Source organism: Monodon monoceros, unplaced genomic scaffold (genome assembly GCF_005190385.1).
Source record: "Monodon monoceros isolate NGI ecotype Baffin Bay Population unplaced genomic scaffold, NGI_Narwhal_1 Super_Scaffold_1, whole genome shotgun sequence".
Classification (NCBI taxonomy): domain Eukaryota; kingdom Metazoa; phylum Chordata; class Mammalia; order Artiodactyla; family Monodontidae; genus Monodon; species Monodon monoceros.
Genome location: NW_021703765.1, coordinates 62,650,991 through 62,669,484, shown reverse-complemented (window position 1 = coordinate 62,669,484; position 18,494 = coordinate 62,650,991). Strand labels below are relative to the sequence as shown.

Genomic DNA, 18,494 nt, shown 5'->3' with positions numbered 1-18,494 from the left:
GGCGACGGGGGGCGCGGCCGGGAGCCCACCCGCCCGCACCGAACCCCGCCCGGGCCTTTGTGCCGGGGCCCGCCCGGGTGGGGGGCGCCGGGCGCGACGGCCGGGATGCGGGCCAGGTGGGGGCGGCGCGGCGGGTGTGCCCGCGCGATGGGCAGGGGCGCCGCGGGCAGGCAGGTGCTGGGAGGGGCGCCCGGGCCCAGGAGGGCTGACAGGGGCCCAGGGCAGCTGCTGGTGCAGAGCCGGGCCGGCGACCTTTGGGAGAGGCGCCCGGCGGGGTCTCCCGGGGGACGGCGGGAGCGCCGGCGTGTGGCCTGGGCTGAAACGGAGGCGAGGGCCCCGGAGGCCTGGGCCCCGGGGACGCACGGCTCAACGTTTTCGGTCACCGCTCTTGCAGCGAGCAGGTTCCTCGGAGGCATTTAGAGCGAGAGGCGAGTATCGACCCGCTGCGATTGTGATAGGTTCCCGGCTCGATATTTTTTCCCTTAAAAGGCGGTGGGGGCTTGGGGTTGTGGGGGGGAGGGCCTCGGGCCGGGGCTCAGCGTCCTGCCGGGGACCCGAGGGGCTCTGGCTTCAGGGCGGCGCTGAGTCTCTCTGGGCGTCGTTGGTGGCAGGATTCTGCTGAGGTCGAGAATTGGGGTTCTCTGTGACCGGAGAAGAGGATGGGACGGCGGCGCCCAGGCCGGGGAGTCCGTGTCTGGGGATGGAGGGACCCGCCTGGGGGGAAATTTGCTGGTCTGGGGAGGCAGCTGTCCCCTGACCGCCCCTTTCTGCCCAAGTGATCTCCCTGCCCTGGGGATCGAGTCCTTCTGCCTTCTGCTCAGTCTGGAGAAGGCTCCTTGGCCAAATTCAATTAAGCAAATGTTTACTGAGCAGTTGCTCCCCCCGGGGCCTGGTGCTGGGGTGGGAGTGAACTGGCCCTGCCCTCCTGGGACTGACTCACTGCCCCCAGGGGGAGAAGCATCTTTGCTCAGAGAACCCAGCCCTGAAGGTGGGTGTTGGGGCCCCAAGTGGGGCCGGGGTCAGACGGGCCTGTGGGCAAAGTGACATTTGAACTGGAGCTTGAAGGACACGGTCACAGTTGGGGTGGGCATTGCGGGCAGAGGGGAGAACGGGGACGGAGGCACAGAGAGGGCGCTCAGGCAGTCCAGTCTTGCAGGAGCACAGGAGGTCAGGCGGGAAAGGGTGGGTGGAGGCTGCCCAGGGCTGGGGCCGCTGGGGGAAATGGATGACCCTGGCGCCTGCTTCAGTGGTGGCCGCAGTCTCCTCACCTGTGCAAAGAGCAGCTCCGTGACCCAGAACCGAGTGGGCCTGGAGAAGAGCTGGGAAGACCCCGAGGGCTGCTCGCAGCCTAGGACCGCCCTTCCAGGCAGGGCCAGGGTCCTGGGTAACCAACCCCTGGCCTCCTTCCTGGCCAGCATGGAGGAGGATGTTGAGCTGGTGGCTCTGTCCCTTTGGGGCGTGGACGTTCGTGAGCAGTAACCGTGGAGACGTGGGAGTCTCCGTGCCGAGGGAGGGCCTAGCCATGCCCGGATGCAGTGGTGCGCCTTCAGCATTCTCCGTGCTTCAGGGTCGATGGACAAGATGCTGGCATTTGGCTTAAAGCTCTTGTGTGTTGTACCAGACGCTGATTTTCTGAGATGGGAGGTGAATAAAACAGTCCCTCCCCCTCGGAAGGCTGGTGTTACCTTCTGCTGTAGATCTGCTTGCTTGCCCGCTGCCGGGGAGGTTTTTCCCTCTGAAGGGGCTGTTTGTCACTCATCTGTGTAGCGTGCCCCCTCCCTGACCCACCCCCAGCCACACACTGGCTTCTGGCCGAGGCCCAGCTTGCTGCAAGGAGAGCAGGGCCCCTGCCTGCCCTCGTGAGGGTGCGTGCTCAGCACGATGGAGCTGCCTTGCTCCATGCTGTCGCCCGGCCCCTTTCTGGGGCCTGCCATAAGACTCCAGATTTGGGACACAGGGAATGAATTCTCCGTTCTGTCCCCAGCTCCTCAGCTCTTCTGTTTCCTGGAGTCCCAGGAGGAGAAGCACCCTGACTGGCTCTCAGGAGCTTCTAGGGCAATTCCAGGAACTTCTGGGTAAGCAGGAGAACTTGACAAGGCTGCCCAGGGCCCCTGCAGGGAGGCCAGTGGATGCAGGGGCGAACGGCAGGGAAGGCTGGCCTCAGACTCAGGGTGTGGCCCCAGTGGCCTCAGCCCAGCCCGTGGCTGTCTCGCGTGCACATGCGATGACCAAGTGCCGCACTTTCCCCGCTGGTCGTGAGGACAAGGCAGCCCTAACTGCCCCGTGCTGGCCCTCTGAAGACCCAAAATTCTGTGCAGCTGTAGGGTATTCTCCCTACTGCCGACCATGGCTGGGCTCGCAGGAACCCTGGAGGAGGCAGATTAGCACGCTGCACCCTCAGGAAGGAAACCCGGGCTAACTGAGCCCCAGGGGCAGTCCTGTGGGCTGGCAGGGCAGAGGGCACAGGGAAGTGGACAGAGGCATCAGGGCAGACACTGAGAGTCAGCCCAGGTAGGAGCCCAGAGCGGTGGCCTGACAGCTGTGCAGACTCGGGGGCGGTGGAGGCGGGGAGCCCCAGTGGAGGCGGCGGAAGACCTGGGTCAGGCCTGTCCCTGCTGCCCCCCCCGACCCCCGCCCAGCCCCACCCTCTGTGAGCCTCCTCATCCTCACCACAAACAGAGCCAAGAGTGCCCTGCCCCCCCCCACGGCCCTCCCCACACCCACGCTGGCAGGGGAGGCGCCTCCCAGGAGCGAACTGACAGGGACTAACTCACAGGGCCCATCTGGACCCCTGGGCTCGCGGGGGAGCCAAGGGAACGGGACCTCACCCGTTTGCTCGGCTCAGCCATTCGTTCCTTCGGCTGGTCTTTACCAGCACCTGCAAGGGCTAGGGCCGTTCCCGGCGCAAGGACACGACAGGGGGCAGGGCACACAGCACCCACTCCCGTGGTGCTCCATGAGACCCGGAAGGCTGACAAACACCCGAGTAGCTGAATGCCAGGCAGGACAAAGGCTGTGAAGAGCCTAAAGCAGAAGGGGGTGGGGGTCCTGTGTGGAGGGGCCGTTGGCGTGGCACCGTGGAGAGGCCATGGGTGAGTTGTGAGACCAACGGAAGAGCACCAGGAGGCAGGATGACAGGTGCAAAGGCCCTGAGGCCAATGCACCTCTGCAGCTGGAGGTCACCCTGCCCCCCAAGGTCAGGTGGCTGGAGCCCGGGATGGGGGGGGGCGGGGTTGTGGAGCAGGTAAGGTAGGATTATGCTTTTAAAAGACCCATCTGGCAGATGGCATGGGGGCCGCTATAGCATTCAGGGTGAGGGGCTGCTGGCCCAGTGGGGTGGGAGCAGGAGTGGTACTGAGAAGTGGTCGGATGCACGATTTAGCTTAACAAGGACCTGCTGATGGAGAAGAGGAAAGGACCGCTCTGGAAGGACAGAGTTGGCCTTGGCGAGGAGGAAGACTCAGACGCATCGCGAGAGGTGGGGAATTGGGAGTTGGGTTAGACCCAGGTGGACATGGGCATACATGGCAGTCAGAGGGGAGAATCAGGCTGGAGCTGGAGACCTGGAGTCCCCCCACCAAGAGTGGGGGGGCAGGGGCCAGCAAGGTCACTCAGGGATCGAGGGCAGGTGGGACCAGAAGGGGCAGAGCCAGGCCTCGGTCCCCACAGCTCAGAGCTGAGCTGAGATTCCAGGGGCCGCACAGGAGGGTGTTCCTGGGAGGGTGGGTCCCCTGCAGTAGGCCTGGGGTGCATGGGGGCTAAGCAACATGGGCAGGACTGGCTACACAATTTGGGGGTCCCTTGTTAAAAATGATTAAGCATTTCAGGACAGTGACAGCAGAGTGTCAGGCTGGGCATGGCGCGCATGTGCACGCCCGGGAAGGCCAGTTGTGGTGGTCGTGGTGGCTGCCAGGACGGTGCCCCGGGCTGGCGTCCACTTTGCCCTTCACCTGCCTCCCATGGGCAGGTGGGCTGTGTCAGGCACTTGGGGCCACGGGGGCTGCACCCTGGCCTCTGTGAGCGGCGCTTCTCCCCCTCTGTCCGTGGAACCCCGGCCTCCATCCCTCAGGCAGGAGGACTGGGCAGCCTGTTGGCAGGAGCGGGTGCATGTGGCGGGTGGCCTCACACACAATGGCTTCCTTGAGTTCGTCTCTTTTCCGAAGGAACCTGCTACATCACAGAGTTTTGAGTTATTTGCTTCTAAATTAAGGTATAACTCTCTTTTAGAGATGTCCCCGGAGAATCCATCAGAAAGTGCTAAGGAGTGAGGCTGTTAAAATCCGCGGTGCCGTGCTGGGGGTGGGGTAGGGGGAAGTGGTTGCAGACTCTCGAGACCAGCGCACCCTCCAGCAGCTACTGACCAGCACGCACCCTCCCCAGGCTCCCCCCGCCCCCGCCTCTACCGGCCATGCGGCAGCAGTCAGAGCCCAGCTGCAGAAGGAGCCCCTGCCTCGCCGAGCCCCCTGCCCTGGGAGTGGTGGCGATCAGGTTGTGGCGTTGGGTGGAGGGGAGCGGCCGCATGTGTCGTGTCCCCCAGAACCCCCGGGCAGGCGCTTGGGGAGGGCAGCAACGCTCACTTTCTCCTCTCACACCAGTTCCGCCAAGAAGGGGCCTATTTTTACTTCGGTTTTCTCCTCTCGGTGGAGGAGGCTCAGACCCGGGGAGGTGGGGTGGCTCCTGCGTGGGCACCAGCCGCCCGGGCCCCGGGTGGGTGTCCAGGGACCCTGAGGGCTTCTCAGCAGCCCGAGCGGCCCCCACTTCCTGCAGGCAGCCTGCCTCCGTCCACCCCGGGGTCCCCAGGGGTCCAGGAGGGCTGACTGGTGGGGCTGCTGTGCTGGAGGCCGGTGTGGTGCTGGGGCCAGTGCTAAGGTTCTGGCCGTGGCCTGGTCCTTTCCACTGGGAGGACTGGGTCATCACAGCTGCTCTTTCTTCTCACCAGCGGCTCTCAGGCAGGGTCCACACACAACTTGGGGTGTCCAGGAGGAGGCTCTCAGGCCTCCTAATTCTGTTTTCCCGTTGGGGGCCTCTGTCCAGAACAGCACCTGTGTCCACACCCGCACAGATCCTGTGCCCCTTCCTGCACGTACCCCAGTGTAACCGCTGCCTATTTTCTTTGTCTGTGCTTATTCTCCGTCTCTCTCCTGGACCTGAACATAAGCTCTGTGAGGTCAAGACCTTCGTCTGCTGTTCATCACTGAGAATCTGGCCCCCAGAGCCCGGCCTAGCACTCAGCAGGGAGCCAGGAAACGGCTGTCAAAGGGGGCCACGAACGTGGCAGGTGAGCAGGCCTTCTGGTGGCTGCAGCCTTCACGTTGGAGAACTGTGGCTCCAGCCCAGTCCTCTGCCCCCGCAAGGTGTGCCTGCCGGTTGACAAACACAAACCACGCGCAGGTGGACAACCACTGGCCGGGTGCCCATCGGGCCCGACTGGTTCACTCACGAGCCAGAGGCAGGCAGGCTGCCCAGCTTCTCACACTGCCCAGGTCCCCCCACCGGGGGTCAGACGCCTCCGGCTGACACTGGTCCCTCAGTGACACCGTGTCACTCGGTGAGGCCCTAGTCAGTCTGGGAGATTTGCAGTCATGACATTTAGAGTCGTGTCCATGGGAAAGTGTCCTCGGAAGGCGAGGGGAGATCCTGGTGGTGGGAAAGGACCATGGCGCCCACAGTGACCACATGATGACCAAGTGGCCTTTCCAGACAGCCCTTGTGCTCCAGGATGAGGTCAGCAGGGAGCTTGGTGAAGGGCAAAGAACACTGAATGGGAAGCTGGGAGACCTGGGCCTAGTCCCAGCTCCGCCTGCAGTGTAGACACGGTGAATGCTCTTCACTGTGGGCCTCTGTATCATCACCTTCAGATTAGGCTGGGCCGAGGGTGCAGGTAGTCTTCATTTCTTACTCCAGCTCTGGAGGGGCTGCCCGAAGCAGTGTTGAGAAGGATTCTGAGGCTGTGTGGTGGCTCAGAGGAAAGTGGTCGTGGTTGATTAGTGGTGTCCGCAGTGGTACAGGAAGCGGGATTTAGCCGTTCTTGCCAGGGGCTGCTTGAGCCCACCCACCGCGCCCTCCCTCCTGCCCAGCAGCTCCAGCTCATCCTCCTACCTGTGGCAGCCTCCCCGTACCCTGATCGAGTGAATGAGCAGGTGATTGAGCCTCGTGCTCAGCTCTGCTTGGCGTAGAGCCCCAAGAAGCCTGCCTGGAGCTGGGAGACCAGGTAACCCCTGGTCGTGCTAACCGGTGCTAACGTGCTAACCGGTGTGGTTACAGCTCCAGGTGTTGTAGGAGTGGGGACAGTGCAGGAGGAGGGGGTGGGGGGCGGGCAGGGCCGTGGTGTGAGTCCCAGGCTCCCAAGGATGGGTCACCAGGCTTTACCAGGGATGAAGATGAGAAAAGGCTCCAAGCTGCCAGGAGGGGCCCCTGAAGACCCTGTCAAGGATTTGCCACCTGCAGCTCTCACCCTGGCTCCAGCAGGCCCCCGTGACCCCAGCTAGTGTTGCGCACGCCCCCCATCCCGGCCCCGCCCCATCCCTGCCCCACCACTGTGCCAGCGAGGCTGTGGGCGGGGCAGGGCAGGGCGGTGTGGAAGGGGCCAGACCAGGGAAGGAGCAGTCCCCACCTGAGGACCTTTCTCAGGTCGTCTGCCTCTGTGCTGACCGAGGGCCTGGCCCTCGCGCCTCCTCCCTGCCCCTGCATGGCACATCCTCTGTGACCCCAGCTGACCCACTGTGTGTGGCCTCTGGCCTGCCGACCTGTCCCCTCTTGCTTCCTGTGGCCCCACAGAGAGACCACCACCGCCAGCCAGCCTACTATCTGGCCCTCTTCAGTGCTTCTGGGTGCAGTGGCTCTGTCCCTGAGTTGGGCTTTCCTCCAGCGTGGTCGCCCCCCTCACCCGCTCTGTTACCTCTGATATGCTGTGCAAACATATTTCTCGATAAAATGCTGGGAAGAAAAATAATTAGAGTGTTGCCTCCATTATCCAATTTCTGATTAATCAAACTCTCTTTGTCCTCGGCCAAAATCTGTTCATTTCCCTTAAACAGTGGGCCAGTGCCAGACATCGATTTCCTGCGTGTTAACACCACGCACGCATGCACATCCCCGGCCCTGCCCCTGCCCCTGCCCCTGCCCTGCGGCGGGGAAGAGGGAGGCACAGACGGGGCCGCCCTGAGCCCCCAGCACCACCCTCTGCCTCCAGGAAGCTCCACGACCTCGATGCACCCACTATCCCAGCTCCAGCTCCTTGGCTGGGCTCCGCCCCACACGACCTCGGTCTCCAGGTGCATTAGTCTTGTTGCTGGTGGTTCTGGGCTCTCCTGGAGCAGGAGATGGAGGGATGGAGGGCCGGTGCCGAGTGGTGGAGGGTGTGGCTGCTGGGGACCGGGCAGAAGGGTGAGCTGCATCCCCAGCTCTGGAGGGACCAGGACTTTGGGACGCGTACCCCTCACTGGCGCAGGACGGCTGGGGCTGGGCCAGGAGGCCAGGGATGGGGGGCAGGGCCTGTGAGGGGGCCTCAGGGTGAGGATGGGGGCGTGCTTTCAGTGGCAGCCGCAGAAACGCAGTGCTCATAGGCTCACCAGATGGGGGGACACCCTGGGTGGGGGGCCCAGAAGCAGGGCAGAGTCAGGGTCGGTCCGGGCCACGCACCACCGTGTCCGAGTCTATCGGGGGAAGGCCAAAAGGCCTTGCTAGAAGACTTCCCAGAAGTCCCTGCTGGCCCCTCCCTGCCCTGAGTTGGCCCCTCCCTCACTCAGTACAAAGGGCTGGGGTGGATTTATCAGCACCTGCTTCCTGCCAGTTACTTCTGGGCCGTGGGACGCGTTAGTGACAAGCAGACCAGAGCCCCTGCCCCGTAAAGCCCCTGCTCCATGGAGCCAGCGTCTGTAAGCATGATGGGGTGGGAAATGTGATAAACAAGTCACACAGCAGGTTAGAAAGCAACAATGCTGTGTGTGTTTGGGGCGTCATAAATAGGATGGGCGGGGGGTTCTCTGAGGAGGGGACCCCCGAGCCGCTGGAGTGGATGCAGTGGCTCTTTGGACAGAGGATGTTCCCAGTGGAGGGAAGAGCCAGTGCAGAGGCCCTGAGCTGTCGGGACAGCACAGCAGGAGGGCTGGGGGTCAGGAGTGGGGAGTGGAGGGAGCATGAGGGCAGGTCACGGGGTCAGGGCTGGTCGCAGAGCCTCGGGGCCACAGAAGGACTTGGACTCCAGCTCCGAACTGAGATAGATGCCTGGCCTGCTGCAGGAAGGTTTTGAGCATAGGAGAGACTCTGCCTTGTGTTTTTACAGGGATCCCCCGTCCACCCCGTCAGGAGGAGCAGAGTGTGGGGGTGGGATGGGTCGCTGGGGCAGTCCAGAGGAGGGGCTGAGGGTCGGGCTCCAGGCAGAGGCCCCCTGAGGTCAGGCCCAGCCCTGAGCTGAGGCCTTGGGCCTGTTAGGAAGGGGTGGGGGAACAGAGGGAGGTGTGCTGGGCACAAGCTGGCCAGTGTCCCCAGCTCCCCTTCCCACTGCCTGCTTACAAGAACTGCCCTTCCCTCCGAGTGGGGCAGCACTGATTTCATTCACGCTCCAGAGCTCCCCGTCAGTCAGGCCGAGGCGAGGCGAAGCAGTGGCAGAATCCACACCTTCGCCCGGTTCCCGACGGGGCCCGTCCTGCAACCCGACCCCCTCAGCTCTCGTCCTCGACCAGTCACGTGCCTGAGAATCCCTGTCTCAGCCTCTGCTTCTCGAGAACCCCATCCAGACAGGGTCAAGGCCACTGTGGGCTTGGACACTCCCGGGGTGGCCTGTCTCAGAGGGGAGGACCGGGGCCAGCCGCTGAGAGAGACCTGGGGCAGCCGCCGGCCTCGAGAGGACCCACAGGGCTGGACGGTGTGCATGCTCTGGGCCCTTCCTCGGCCCTGGGAGTGGGCTAGGCGTCTGACTTTTTCGAGCCACGCTGGCTGGAGACTGAGATCCCGCAGCCTACGGGTCTGCGTGTGATTGGGGTAGGAGGCGGTGAGAAGGGCTTGGAAGGAAAAGGGCTGGGCGGAGGCAGCGCTCACCTTCCAGGTGAGAAAAAACAGGAAAGGAGCTGTGAGGGAAGGAGGCCTATAGAGCCCTCGCCAGAGAGGGTCCCACCTGGGGGTGACCAGGGCGGGGGCTGGGATCATGGGGGGCCACGCACAGAGGCAGGGCACAGGAAAATCAGTGCCCACCCAGCCCAGGGGCCTGAGTGACGGTCAGCAGTTCCCTTGGCTGCGGAAACCTAGAGCCAGGCTCTTGGTGAGTGCACCTCCTTCCCCTTGAGTGTGGAACCTTCCGGTGTTGTTTATTTATTTACCCCCGGCCTGGAGAAATCTCTGGCCTGGTTTCCTCCTGAGTCAGTGTTCCTCAGGCGATGCTATCACATCTCATCTGGTCGGCCATGGCGGCTGTGGGCCGGAAGGCTGCACACATGGCTGGGGCGTCCAGAGCCACGGGACAGTGCGGGGCCAAGGGAAGGGCCTCTCCCGTCACCTGTAGTGGTCCTGAGGCCAAGGGGCTGCCTGGCCAGGGCAGAGCCAGTTGTTGGAGCCTGTCTGCTGCTGGCGGCGCTGCCCGCCAGCCCCTGTCCTCCTCCCATCTGCTCGGACTCTGGCTCCAAAATAAGCAGGGAGCAAGGAGGAGGCGAAGGAAGGGGGCTGCTTTCAAGGGGAGACCCGCTGTGGGCCTGGCAGGCAGGCTGGGTTGTGTGGATAAGCTCACCCGGGGCCTGGTCCAGTGGGCTGGGGGGTGGCTGTCAGGGGTCCCCAAGTCAGCAGTGTCTGTTCTGTGTATCTTCCCGAGCACCTGCTCAGAGGGAGGTGGAGCTGGGGCCCTGGGGAGGGGGCACGGGGGTCGGGTGTGGCTGGGCAGGAGGAGCCAGCGCCTGAGGAAGGGCCGTCCTGGGTGAGGTCCGTTCCACTGCCCAGCAGGGGCGCCAGACACTGGGCTCAAGGTCACTCTGGGCGGGTGATAAGTCCAGCCGGTGCTGCAGTGGCCGGGGTCGCTCAAGAGGGAGGCTCTCGCTGGCCTCCGGGGGGACGTTCTCAGCTGGGTGGCGGGGTGGGCAGGGCGCTGTGGGTGTGGGGGTAGGAGACGCAACCAGGGAGGCCAGCTTTGCCCAGAGGGCAGCATCCGGGAGGGCGGCCTGTCCCTGTCCCCTTCCAGTGTTACTGGCATCAAGGTAAGCAGGGGTCATCTCCTCGGAGGAAAAGGTGTGGCTTTTTAGTCCAAAAGTACATGTTGTTGTATCAGAAACCATCAGAGCGTTTGGATTCTGCCGTGTGTGATGTCTGCCAGGCCCACGAGCTATAAGGTATGAGGGAGGCGTGGCTTGCGCTTGCTTTGCAGACCTTTCCAGGGAAGCCTCGTGCCAGTATCCTCCCTGATGCCTGGATCCAGGCTGGTGATGCAACCCGTGCCCGCCTCCCGCCACCAGTGGCAGCTCCCTGGGAGAACAGGGGTCTCCGGGGGGACAGTTTCTGCCCTCTGGCCCCTGGGGGGGTGGGGGGGTCCCTGCCAGGGCAGCCATCTCTGAGCCGCTCCCTAGTGAACTGTGAGAGGGACGCTCCTGGGATGGACCTGCCCTGAGCTGGGCCCAGGCCAGGCAGGCTCCCCCACTGCCCAGCCGAGCCCTTGGTCAGTGTCACCCCAGCTGTCCCCACCCTAGCCCCCTCCCCTCCCCCGCATGACTGGTGGCTTCTTGTTGTCTGTCTCCTCCAGCGTCACCTCCTCGGACCTCCCCCAATCCCGCTAGTTGGCCGCCCGCCACACGCACCTTCTCCCCTTCTCCACGGCACTGCTCTTCACCAGTCCCCCCACCAGAACACAAGCCCCTCGGTGCCCAGACTCACCCCATGTCCCCGAGCGCAGAGCAGAGCCTGACACACAGGCTCGGTCCCTCGAGGGTACCGTGATGATCAGACAGGGCCCAGGGTCGACTGATGGCCTACTGGGAGGGCCGGGGGGGCCCTGATGGGATGGAACTAGCGGATCAGGGGTGGAGCACTTTTCTGAGACGAGGGACAGTGTCTCTCCTGAGTGAGGCCGTGGGGTGCAGCGCTGATGCCACTGCCCAGGGGTCCCAGTGGGGAGGGGTCAGGCCCGGGTACACTCTTCTGCATCCCAGGGGCCAGGCGGCCACCAAACCATGGAGGTGGCCTGAGGCCACAGCTGTGAGCAGCAGCCCCACCACCCTCCCCCAGAAGGCAGCCTTTATTCTTTCTGTCCTTTTCCTTCAAGGGGAAAATACCAGTTTGGACCCTCCCCCCACCCACCTTGTTCAGGAGGAGCGGGGCCACAGCCTCCCTGGCAACACCCTGGCTGGCAGCTGCGACCCCACTTCTGTTCTGTGTCCCTACTGTCTGAGCTGTGACTTGGGCTTTCCGTTCAAAGCAGGAACACGAGGCCAGTTTTAAAGCACAGGTGCCTAAGTGAAAACGCAAGTCAGTTTAAAGAAAACCACGGGGTAAATAACAGAGCAGGTGACCAGTGGTGCTGTGGGTGCCGGGGGGTCCTGGGTGTTGGAGGACCCACGGGCCCGAGCCCTGCAGGACCCCGAAGGCAGCCCTGAGGAAGTCGCCCCCCTCCCCAAACCTCAGTTTCCACAACTGGGGTGCCGTGCCCAGCTCTGGACACCCCGCAAAGCTGAGGCAGGGAGCCGTACTCTCGGGACAGAGGTGCAGGACGCCCCCCCCGGGGGGGCCCCAGTGGCCAAGGGTGCATCCAGGCCCTCTCCCTGGCCCCCCGGTGCCCAGCTCTCCCGAGAAGGCCCCTCCCTGAGGCCCAGCCCTCAGCTGCCCTGAGTCCGAGGGCACGTGCAAACGGCCCCATGGGGTCTGCGGGCCCGGGCTGGCCAGGCAGGGGCTGTTGCGCCCAGAGGTAAAAGGCCTGTCGTGGGGCTGCAGCTTGAGTTCACGCGGGTGGAGGCAGGGAGCAGAGGGGCGGGGAGTGGTCAGAAGCGCGCAAGCAAAGGACACGGGCCTGTTGGGTGCCACGGGCGGGTCTAGGCCAGGCTCGAGAAGACCCAACGAGAGGTGCACAGGGACCCGGCACTCGGGCTCAAATGTCCACCCAAAGCGGAACTCTGGGCTCCAGCTCACCGGGTGCGCACCGGCAGTGGGAAACGGGTCCTTCTTAAGAGGGGAGGACATGGGTCAGCGGTGACGGCCACAGGGAGGGAGCTGACGTGGGGATGGCAGTTCTGGAGGGCGGGGAGAGGGACCCACTCTTCAGAAGATGGAAACGACTTGGGTGGTTCAGGCCCAGGAGGCCAGTGACAGAGGCGCGTGGACAGGACATGGGCTTTGGGACTCAGGCAGGCCCCCCCCAGGCCTCTACAGAAGGCTGCAGGGGCCCAGGAGCAGCTGCAGGTGGAGGGGGGACAGCGGTGCTGAGTCACAGCCCCACCTAGCTCCGCGGGGGCAAGGGGGGGGTGAAAAGGCCCAGGACCTCAGACAGCCCTGGTCCCCGCTCTGGCGCTGGGGACTCGCTGGCCAGGGTGTCAGGTGGGTGGTCTCACTCGGCCTTGCTGGCCCTGTGACCTGGACTGCCCTCTGCCCTGGGGTCCCGTGCCCCGCACGGCTGGCCACCTGAGTGACCTCTGCTTGGGCCTCAAACGCCCCCTCTCAAGCACACCCTGATCTAGTGGCCCAGGGCTCAGTGTGGAGCAGGCTTTCCTTGGGGCGGAGAGGGGGTCTGGAGAGGGAGGGGCTGGGCCCGTCTCTCTCAGAGGAAGCGAGGACCTGTGAGGAGGGTGCCCCACCCGCCGGGTCCAGGCCTTCTCAGGCCAGTAAGCCGATAAGCAATCTTCTGTCCTTGGAGACCCTCTGGCTTAGCCTGGCTTGGGTGCAACACCTTAGGTGACCTTGACCCTGGGCTCCCTTCCTGCGTTGGGGGTGGGGGCAGGAGGAGCTGCTGGGAGCGAGGTCAGGGGCTGGCGTTCCACAGCCTTGCTCCACCCCAGCTCCTGACACAGCTGCGAAGAGGGTGACAGCGGACCCGGGTGTCACGTGGTTGGAGCTCTGGGCCAGGCCATGGGGGGGCGTCCAGGGTACAGGGCGCCAGATATGCAAAGGCCCCAGAGAGGTGGCAGCAGCGTGTCCCCACCCCTGGCTCCAGGCCGTCACCAGATTCCGTGACATGAGACTTGAGAGGGCCGTGTCTGGGGAAGTGTGACAGGAGGGCAAGTGGGCCTGCCAGGCGGTGAGCCAGGGTCCAGGGTTGGGGGTCGGGGGCAGGGCAGGGAGGTTTTGAAGGGAAGTATCTGCCTGAGACCACAGGAAGGAGAGCAAGTTTCAGCCACAGGGCTGCTGAGTGGGCTCTGGGTTTGGGGTCCTGCCCTTGCAGCCTTGGGGTCCACAGGTAGGCGGGTCAGTGAGTCCGGGAAGCCTATGAGGGGCTGTGATGGAGCTTGTCAAGACCCTCAAAGGACCCAGTTTCTCCCCACAGCTGCTGGGGGGCCCCCGTGGGTCCACATGTGTAGACCGAGCCTGCCAGGGGTGCACCTGCCGCTTCTCCCCAGCGTCCCCTCTCGAAGAACAGCCCCCCTCCCGCCCTGGGGCCAGACCCTGGGGTGCCCTGAACCCAACCACAGCCCCGTCCCCTGGACTGCTGCGTGCAGAGCCTTCCCGGTCCAGGGATGCTGTTCACGCCTGACTCAGGGAAGAGGCCGGCCCCTCACTCTCGGCGCCAGCCCCCAGCATCCGTGCTGTCCCTCTGATGCCAGGCACGTCCCCATCTCAGGGCCTTTGCACCCGCAGTCCCACTTTCCTCACCACCTCCTTCCCAGACACCGGCCCCACAACCTGTGCAGCCTGCATTGCCCCCCTCCCCCACCCCCACCCCACTCTCTGGAACTGGGCCCCTCCCTCACCACTGCTCACTTGCTACATTTGGTCTGATGCCCACCCTTCTCCGTCAAGGGTCTTCAGCAGTGGCCCCCCTCCATCACCGACAGCTGGCCCAGTAAGTAACTGAGTGACAGAGCCCTGACTTCTCCACGTGCACGCCTGCTCCCCACATGCCATGTGCAACGGCACAGATGTGCATGTGCATCTCCCTACGCACACGTACATGGACCTGCACGCAGGCACTATGTACACCAGTGTGTGCACACGTGTGCCGTCCTGCACACGGACACAGGCACAGATCTACAGGCATGCGACCACAACACGGATGTGCACCCGCGCTGGGGGCTCCTCCCGGCCAGCCCGCCCCCTCCTCTCTCCCTGTGCCTCTGTCGTCTGTCTCGGTCCAGCCACCCTGCCTTCCTTCGGTTCCCTGGTCACGCCATGGCACCCCTGCCCACCCCCCCACCGAGTGCCCCTCCCTCCCCCACTCCTCAGTGATTTCCAGCCAGACCCAACAGCGCTGTGGTGGGGCATCCTGGGTGTTGGGACCTGGGGACTCATGAACAGTTACTGGCCAGGGAATGATGTGGTCGTCCTGCCCTTGGCCCTGTGCCTCTGGGCTGACTGGGGACGTCCTCAGGGGTCCAGGAAAGCCCAGTCAGACCCAAAGAGATCGAACTGGCAGAGCCTCCGAGGGGGTGGGGCTGTCCCAAGGTCCCCCTGCTCATAGACCTCCCTCCCTGTGTCCGCGCAGAGCCCCAGGCTCCACCACCCGATAGGTGGCAGTTGGCTCCCAGACTTGGCCCGACACACACAGTTGCCCCCAGCCACGATTCCCATATACTCCTCCGTTGCCCTGTGGCTGCACTGGTCAAGGACCACGTGGCCAGCCCCACTTTTCTCATGGGTGTGTTAAAATACAAATAACAAAATTTACCATTTTAACCATTTTTAAATGGTACAGTTTAGTGGCATTAAGTACATTCACGTCGTTGTGCAACCATGACCACCATCATCTCCAGAACCTTTTCATCTTCCCAAACTGAGACTCTGACCCTATTAAGCAACAGCTCCCCAGCCCCTGGCACCATCTACTTTCTGTCCCTACGAACCTGACTGCTCTAAGGACCTTACGTAATTAGAATCCTACGGTATTTGTCCTTTTGTGCCGGGCCTGTTTCACTGAGCATAATGTCCCCAAGGCTCATCCATGTTGTGGCAGGTGTCAGAATTTCCTTCCTTTTTAAGGCTGAATAACACTCCCGGATATGTTTTTATCACATTTTGTTTGTCCATTTGTCTGTCAGTGGACACGAGTTGCTTCTGCTTCTTAGCTGTTGTGGATAATGCTGTTATGAACATGGGTGTACAAAAATTGCTTTGAGACCCTGCTTTCAATTCTTTTGGGTAGGTACCCAGAGGTGGAATTACTGGATCATGTGGTAGATCTGTTTTTGTTTTTGTGAGAAACCTCCATACTGTTTTCTATAGTAGCTGCACCATTTTACCTTCCCACCAACAGTGCGCAAGGATTCCAATTTCTTCATGTCTCGTCAGTATTCACTGTTTTCTGGGATTTTTTCAATAGTAGCTATCCTTATAGGTGTGAGGTGGTATCTTAGTGTGGTTTTGGTTTGCATTTCTCTAGTAATTAGTGATGAACATCTTTTCATGTTCTTATTGGCCATTCATGTATCTTCATTGTGCATGTCCACTCAAGTCCTTTGCCCAGTTTTGAATCAGGTTGGGTTTTTTGTTGAATTTTAGGAGTTGTCTCTATATTCTAGATATTAATCCCTTATTAGGTATACAATTTGCAGATTTTTTTTCTGTTCCGTGGATTGCCTCTTTACCTGCTGATACTGTCTTTTGGTGCACAAAAGTTGAACGTTTTCATGAAATCCAGTTTGTTTTTTCTTTTGTTGCCTGTACCTTTGGTGTCTTATCCAAGAAATCAGTGCCAAGCCCAGTGTCAGGCAGCTTTTGCCCTATGCTTTTTCCTAAGAGTCTTACAATATTAGGTCTTTGATCCATTTGAAGTTAATTTTTGTATGTGGTGTTTGGTAAGGGCCTCAGTCTGGTGGGAGAGACCAGAGAAGGGGCGGGCGTGGTAGGGAGAGGTGGGGTGCCCGCTGGTGGCCACGAGGGCCTGAGCTGGCCCGTGAGGAGCAGGCAGGGGTCCCATGCCAGAGCCAGGTGGAGGGTGGGCTCCCCAGGCTGCATGGGGGTTGGGTGCGGGGGGTCGTGTGCGGCGCTTGCGAGGACGCAGCCGACGGTGCAGTCTGTTCAGGTGCAGCCCTGCACGGAGGCAGGGGACAGGCCCGCTGGACCCCATGCCGTGTCACCTGCCCGGGTTAAACTATGTTCCGAGAGAGGGGTCACCACAGGGAGACCCAGCGCCTGGGGGCCTGCTTGTCTCTGGGGGCCCCAGACGATGGGAGGGACCTGTTCTCCTGGGTGACCTTTGTCCCTGTCGCTGATCAGCTGAGGGAGGATTGGCCACTTGGGGCCTGCCTGTACCTGAGACTTTAAGACACAAAATTGAGAAAAACGGAAATGTCAACATGTGGTTCCCCCAGTGTAGCCAGCATCGCCTTCAGGAGGCTGGGCACTGGGGGCCCTGGGCAGACGCTGGGCTGGAGCCAGATGTCCGGGGCTGCCGGCCGAGGGCGGGGCCGGGTCATCAGCAGGGACCAGGGAGCAACCACTGGGTCCCTGTCGCACATACTTATGGTCCAGGGCAAGTCCCTGGCGGGACTCTTGTCTGTAAACCTTTCTTATGACACAGTTCATGAGCGAAGTATAGGAAACATGGTAAAATGCACAAATCCCGTGTAATTTCACAACATAGAGCTCATTGCTGCTTGGAAAATAACTTTGCAGACCTCTGCTCACACAGTACGTGCACGCATGTGTGTGTTGGGGGGCACATGCCTGTGGGTGCGTGTGCTGCCTGTGTCCTAGATGCATCGTCCTACGACACTCGCTCGAGAGCACCCACCCCGTTCCCGGAGGGGGGGTCATCTCGGGGCTTCTGTTCTAAGCGTGATCGCCATCCTTGCTGGGGCTGTGCTGAATGACCAGCCGTTTAGTCGCTGCTCTCAGCAGAGACGTCTCCTGGTACATCCCCCACCGTGGGCTGTGGGGCTGCGGCGAAGCAGGAGACACGCAGCGCCCCAAGGCTGAACCCCTCCCCACTTGCCGACTGGGCACCTGCTGTGTGCCGGGCCCAAGTGCTGCCGCGGAGGGTGGGGCAGGACGGGGTGGATGCCCAGGCGGCAGAATGGGGGGCGCTCACAGGTGATGGGGATGGGGGTGGGGGGAGCACTGGCTGGGTACCAGGCTCTGTGCCGGCCACTTTACCTCTTGGGGACCAGCTCTGGGTGTGCTGTGATCAGTGAGGGACAGGCTCTGAGACAGGGGTCATGGGCCCGGCCACACAGCTGGGCTGACACTCACCACCCTGAGAGCAGTAGGGTGCGTCAGGGTCCCCCCGAGCGGCAGGGGGAGCCCAGGGAGAGAATGGGCTTGGGGTCAGCTCCAGGGCAGGATGGCGGGGACTGGCAGGCATGGAGGCGGCTGGGAGAGTGACGGGCAGGTAGGGGGACATGGACAAGACTCGGGGTCCTTCCCACCCAGGGCCTGCTGTGGGGAGAACGGGGGCATTAGGGGGTGGATGCTGACCATGGCAAGATGGGGGTGCTGCAGGGGGCAGGCAGCCAGGCAGGGACAGAGGCTGTGTGGATGGGATGAGAGGGGTGCCGTCCTGGGCTCCCAGGAAGGGGCAGAGGCTGAGCTTTGGGGATGCCCTGGTGGGAAGGACCCAGCCCAGCTGCTGCAGGTGGTCGGGGGAGCCCTGGGAGGAGCATGCAGACCAGACTTCCTGGGTCAACAGGGGGCTGGCAGAGAGCTGGTGCTGAGGCCCTGCACCAGGTGTGAGCACAGCTGCTCCTTATTGACCAGCGGGGGCAGGGGACCTGAAAGGCTTGGCCTGGGACCAGGTAGCCTCTGGGCCGCCCCTGCCTTGCCCTGGACTTGCTGTTTCCCAATGGCCTTGCATTACTCTCTGGCCTGTCCTGCCGCCCACACCTGGCCACCGCCCTGCCCATTTGAGAGCCCCTGCCCTGGAGAGAGCAGGAGTGACCCCACTCCCGGGAGGTGGTAAGAGTCGGTAGCACCCAGATACCCTGGTCTGGGACCCCATGGTAAACATGTGGGTGCAGCGCCAGCAGCTGCAGGAGAGGGTGCGGAACCACCACATGGAGTCCTAACCACCACCAGACGGAGGTCTGAGGCTCGGCGAGGGTGAGGTCGCCGGGTCCGGGTGGGCAGGGCAGAGTGGCGGGGCGCTGTGCTCTTTCCCCTCTGAAGACCCTCAGGCCTGGTCCTGGCCTAGCTGTGGGCACTCTTTCCTTGAGCGCCGGCTTCAGGCCGCTGGCCGGCAGGAGGGGTGCAGGGTGGCGGTCAGGCATGTTTTGCTGGGGTTTGAGCTCCACTGCGGGGGCGTGGGGGGGGGCTCTGATTCATCGTTCCCCAGGCCGCTTCCCGCCGTCCAGGGCTTCCCTGCCCACCCAGCCTGCAGTGGGAGGAGGCTCATGCTGTTCCCTTGTCGGCAGGTGAAGGCGGATGCCCGAGGCAGGGGGACC

General features: G+C 62.8%; 1 protein-coding gene across 1 annotated transcript in view; it reads right to left on the bottom strand.

Annotated features, from left to right (window-relative positions):
- Positions 1 to 18,494, bottom strand: part of RSPH14 (radial spoke head 14 homolog) — a 60,953-nt gene that overhangs the window by 8,991 nt on the left and 33,468 nt on the right. The window lies entirely within an intron of this gene.